Raw genomic sequence first — 5741 nt, forward strand, 5'->3', positions numbered from 1 at the left:
AATCACAATATTTACTTGCGTCCACAGTATTTTTGGCGTAGAATTCCTCTCTGCATTTTCATTATTTATCGAAGTATCGATTTTTATGGAAAACAATTTTAAGATTTTTTATTACCAATTTTCGATATATGTATATCCATCGATATATTTACAATTTTACTCATAACTCCTTTTGACTTGGCCGCACTTCAATAAAAACCCTTAATTGTGGTGTATTTACTTTTAAATCGTATGGCAACATTGTTATTGCTGTTCGTGAAAAGTGGTACAACTTGTGAACACATTTATACGCGCGTTTTACTGAAGTAATTGATAATATATATATTAAAAGTACTATATACGCAACTGAACATTGCTCAGGGTTTATTTTGCCGAAGTGTGTACGTAAATATAGTGTTTATTGTGTGAAATAGCGCCGAAAGGTAAGTTCAAATTCCAAACTAAATTGCAGCCGAAATGTTTAGTTAATTGCCAATGTTTTGCGGGTGCGGGGGGAGAAGGCGGGAGTGACCCCCTAATGGGGCACTTTACGAAAAGCGCCCCTCCCCCTTTCAGGACCTGCCCCAGACCCCTAGGGCAGGGGTTCCCAAAATTTTTTCACCTCGGCACCCTTGCGCTAAAAAAAATTTGCGGCACCCCTACTCTTCAAATGTCTACAAAAACAAGAAAACACAATTCAAACTTTATGCCCCTTTAGCTTTAATGTGAGGACTGAAATTGTTTTAATGGCTTCATTATTTCCTTTAAGTTTATTGGGAGCTTTGGACAATTTTACCCTGAAATCATTTGACGCTGAATGCTTGCTGGTGTATTTGTTTTTAACCGACTTCACAAAAAGGATAAGGTTATCAATTCGTCGGAATATTTTTTTATTATTTTTTTCTATGTATGTTACCGCATAACCTTGGACCACGTTAACCGATTACTATAATTCTTTTATAAAGGAAAGGTTTTACCTGACAGGTTCTTGTTGTAGCGGCTGTCGGTATGCTGACGGATCCAGGGGCTACTTAGTGAACCTCTGGACTTCGTCCGTCAATTCGTAGAGATGCCTCTTGACGTGCCTAGACGAGGGCTCCTCTGCAAGCAGCTGTCTGTTTGGGTGGCCACATCTGTGGCTCCCAACCAGAAACTGCTTGCAGAGCATTATGTTATGCTCCTTGACTGGGAGCATTTTCGCCTCGTCATTAAGGTGGTGTTCTGGCGACATCAGGAGGCATATAGTCGCTGTCCTAAGTTCGGTGTTTTGTGCTGTCTGTAGCTTCATCCACTGCGTCCTACTAGTCCCCGGTGAACACACTGGTGCTGCGTAGTTTAAAACCGGCCGCCCTATTGCCTTGTATGTTGCCAGCAACGTTTATTTGTCTTTGCCCCAAGTACTGCCGGCTAGCGACTTGGGGACCTTGTTGCGGCTCTGTACTTTATTGACAATAGCGATTGCGTGCGCAGAGAAGGAGAGCAGACTGTCGAATGTTATTCCGAGTATTTTGGGGTTATTCACCGTCGGAATTGGTGTATCATCGACGTGAATACCCAGCGGTAGCCTGACCTTCTTCGTCCAGGTGGTGAACAAGGTCGCAGTGGCTTTATTGTTTATTAGGGGAGAGGGCTAGGCACTTTGCAGTGAAGAAGCGAGAAAGCTCGGAGAGATACCCGTTCGCCATGATCGAGCAATCGTCGGCGTAAGAGACAATCGAGACTCCCTCTGGTGGTTGAGGGAGCTTTGAAATATAAAAGTTGAACAGTAGCGGGGAAAGGACACCACCCTGTGGAACCCTCTGTTTTATTTTCCTTAGTTTGCTCGATTTGTCTCTAAACATTACCGAGTGTGGACCACTCAGATAATTTGCCGACCACCGTTTGAGCCTCTGAGGGAGAAAGGAAGCCTCTACATCTTCTAGTACCGTGGAATGGCTGTGGGTCCGTTATGAATCCTTGCGGTACGAAGCGAGCTGCAGCAGCGGTGATAGCCCTGCGGAACTTACGTTCACCAAAGTGGACGTCGGTTGGTGTGGGGAGCGCAGCGAAGGTGTTTTCAGTAAATTCCGCAAAGCCTTTCCATTCAGCTTTAGAAAAGTTGATATAGGTCCGGTGTTCCGTGGAAGCAAAGTCGGTTGGTTTATCGATCGAGATGACTATGGGCAGATGGTCTGATGCCGAAGTCAGCATAGGTCGCCATGATATGCTGTTTATCAGACCAGCGCTGACTATTGTTATGTCTGGCGAGCTGCAGCAGCTGCCAAGTCAGTTCCCCTACGATCGTTTGACAGGCTTGAGTGCCAAAGATCGTGGTGCGCCTCTCGGGGTGCCGCGTCACCCACTTGGGGAAGCCCTGCCCTAGGGAACCGTTTGAACATGGGGAAAAACGGCATTTACCGAGCCAAACTGACACCCGATTTACATGATTCAAGTACTTGAAAGCAATTCTTGCTCATTCTCTTTTGTGTTTTCTATTTGCTTTTACACGTTTTAATTCTGTTGAATTCAAGTTTTTGGTTCTTTAAATGGGAAGTAACGAAAATGCCAAAAGCAAAGCAAGAAAGTTGAAACGATTTGACGGTACAGACGCATGTGTACTCGTCCTTTTTCTTCCCACCCCCCCTCTTCCACATGCGAGCAGAATGGAATTCAATACTTTAACTGTGTAAAAGCAGTCTGAGCAGTTTGAAGTGGAATATAACCCAACTAACATAAACTGTGGGATTAAAAAAATAAATAAATTATCCCAAGTTTGTTATTAGGCGTTTTTGTATAAAAAAAGTTATTAAAAAAATTTCGCTAAAAATATTGTTATATTAAAAAAAACGCGGCAGGTAAAAATGTTATAGTTAAAGTAATATGATAGTATTCTTGCTGCGTAGGCGGACTTGGGCCGCACTTAGGGATTATAACCCTCAGTAAGTAAAATTCTCTTTTCTGTGTTGCCAAAGAAGGGGGGCTGAAAACCTTTTGCAGAGAACACCTTTTCTATTTTCCATGGAAAGGTTTAAATTCTGAATGCTCGTGGGTTATATCTTATTTTCTTTTGTCTCTCATCCTTGTATATTTTAGAGTTTGACAGCTGAACCCCGCCATTTAATTTGCATGTGCAACCAAAGACAGACGCGTAATCATGAAGGTGTTTTTATTTATTAAATTGTGATTATTTGGTTAAAATTAAAGTAATAAAGAGAGTTATAGCTATTCGAATAAAGTGTAAAGTAAAGGGGAATATAAAAATGTATTGGTGAAGTGGCTGCCTTGAGGAGAAAAAGGAGTGATAAATATAAGCTAATTTCCGAATTTTACAAAAAAGGCATATTTCAAACCGAAGTTCTAAATAAATTAGTGGCAGAAAATTACAAAGGTAGGTGGTAGAATAATGCGTAGACACTTGACTATAAGTGTGTGGAAGTTTTTTATGGATCGGGTCACCCCTTTGGACGCAATACCCCGAAGTAGTTCGGTCACTTAATAAACAGTACCCAGTTCTAGAAAACGGTTGAAGAGGGGTGGTGGGAAGGGGTAAGGGGGCGGCGGTTGAGGAACTAAGTAGAATTCTCCTTTCTTTGTTGCCGAAGAAGGGGGGCTGAACACCTTTTGCAGAGAATTCCATCTCAAAATTAGTTTTGAGGGCCCGCTTTAGAAGTCTCCTCGACTCACTCCTCAAGCTTTTTGTTCAACCAGGGACAGGCGTACGGCTAAGAGTTGGCCGAGACGGACAAGTCTTATCCAAACTTACACGTAGGGCAGCGGTTAAATTAACCTCCGCCTCTTCAATGGCTTGATCATATCCTCGGTGGCATCGTAGTTTGGTTGCCAAGCTGCTCCCTAAAACACGGCCAGTTCGTTTTTTTCAAGTGTCGCATTAGCGCAGAGAAAATAGCGTCCTCGCCTGTGTTATTATAAAACAACTTAAATTACTTTAGAATGCTTGACTTAGAATTAAAAAAATAATAAGTTTCCCTTGAAAAATTGCATATTTTTATTAAACTTCTATTAAAATACACCTATGGCTGGTGAATGGTTAAAATATCGTTTGGGAACTCAAAGGAAGTTGTGTGGTATGTATAATTAAAATGCTTTTATGTGCATGAAACTTACGAAAGGGGCATGAATATGTCCTTGGCTGGCGTGGAGCTGTTGGTATTGTGGCGATAGCACAACGTGCGCAAAAGGTCCGCTCTCGTTAACATATTGCTGCATCACCTGACCTTGTGGTACTTGTACTTGCACTGGGATTGGTGTGGGCCGGTTTTGTGAAACCATTTGCACCGGTGTTGGACCTGTAAATAAATGAGATATCAAAATGTATATAAATTAGTTAATAAGCATTTATGGTTTTAGACTGAGCTCTGTAACACTAAATACGTATTTTACGAGTGCATAGCATTTTTTTCCTTTATCTTTTGTTATTGGCAGTGTCAGTACATACGCGCCACGGCAACTTTTACCGTAGATACACGGTAAAAATACGGTAGATGTACGGTAAAACTTACCGCAAATTCACGGTAAAAATTACCGTAGATCCACGGTAAAAATTACCGCAAATTCACAGTAAAAATTACCGTAGATCCACGGTAAAAATTACCGCAAATTCACGGTAAAAATACCGTAGATGTACGGTAAAACTTACCGCAAATTCACGGTAAAAATTACCGTAGATCCACGGTAAAAATTACCGTAGATCGACGGGGCGGAACTTCGTTCTGCGTAGGCGGCCTTTGGCCGCGCTTAGGGATCATAACACTTACTACTCAGATTTCTCCTTTCTGTGTTGTCGCAGAAGTGGGACAGAATTTATTAGGAATTATATCTCTTACTGTGTTTTTTCTTGTATTTCGAGTGCAGATTTTCCAATTCATATTTTTTTGGGTTACATATCGCACACCACAAGAGGCACAACTCAAAAATTAGATCGGGAAATATATGTGCTGGTCGATCGTACAGATTCAACGCAATTGATGCAAAAACAAGTATAACATTAATTTTCTAGTTAGAGAATATAATCATGCAGAAAAAAAATTTTCATTAATTTGAGAAAAATTCTGCAGATTTATTTATGCAAAAAAATCCACCAACTTATTTTTCCATTTCATAATACTTTAGCAAATATAAATATACGGATTTTTGCAATTTTAAAAAGTTAAGGCACAGATATATTTAAAGCAAAATTTATGATGTAGCTTTTTAGAAATTTATTGATTAGTTTTTATATTTCTTATAAAAATTGAGCTGAAATTTTAGAGTTATGTGAAAATTGTAAACAAATGTTCTGTCTAAAAATGTGGTAGATTTTAAGCCTTGTGTGACTAGATGTGGCAGACCCCCAAATTAAAAAAAAAAAAATACGTGGTAGTCGTTGGTCAGATACGATTTCAGTACTTGTGTAAGCGGTGTAAGCGAACAAACCAGGTTGTTAAAAACAATCTGGCCAACCTTTATTTCGTTTGGTCTTTTTGACAGATGGCTGTAAGTTCGTTCGGTTTTCTTACACAGCCGTTTGCGCGAGGGATTTCCTAAGCATAAAAAAATGGAAATACAATTAAATGAAATACTTGCCGCTTTAATTTCATTTTTTTATTATAACAAAATTGTTTTACGCAAATTTGAATTTCGATAAGGAAATGTTAAAACTCAGCTGTTTTTCACACAGAATTTGTCTCTCTCTGACGCATTTCCGAATCGTTTTTGTAATTTGACTTCAGTTTTATTGTTTACTAGCAATTACCCGGCGTGCTTCGCTGCGCCTTAAATGTATT

General features: G+C 40.1%; 1 protein-coding gene across 1 annotated transcript in view; it reads left to right on the forward strand.

The window, feature by feature from the left end:
- LOC118741473 overlaps positions 1-5741 on the forward strand; it is a 231099-nt gene that overhangs the window by 206499 nt on the left and 18859 nt on the right. The window lies entirely within an intron of this gene.

Source organism: Rhagoletis pomonella, unplaced genomic scaffold (genome assembly GCF_013731165.1).
Source record: "Rhagoletis pomonella isolate Grant_MI unplaced genomic scaffold, Rhpom_1.0 Rhpom_scaffold_00006, whole genome shotgun sequence".
Taxonomy (NCBI): Eukaryota; Metazoa; Arthropoda; class Insecta; order Diptera; family Tephritidae; genus Rhagoletis; species Rhagoletis pomonella.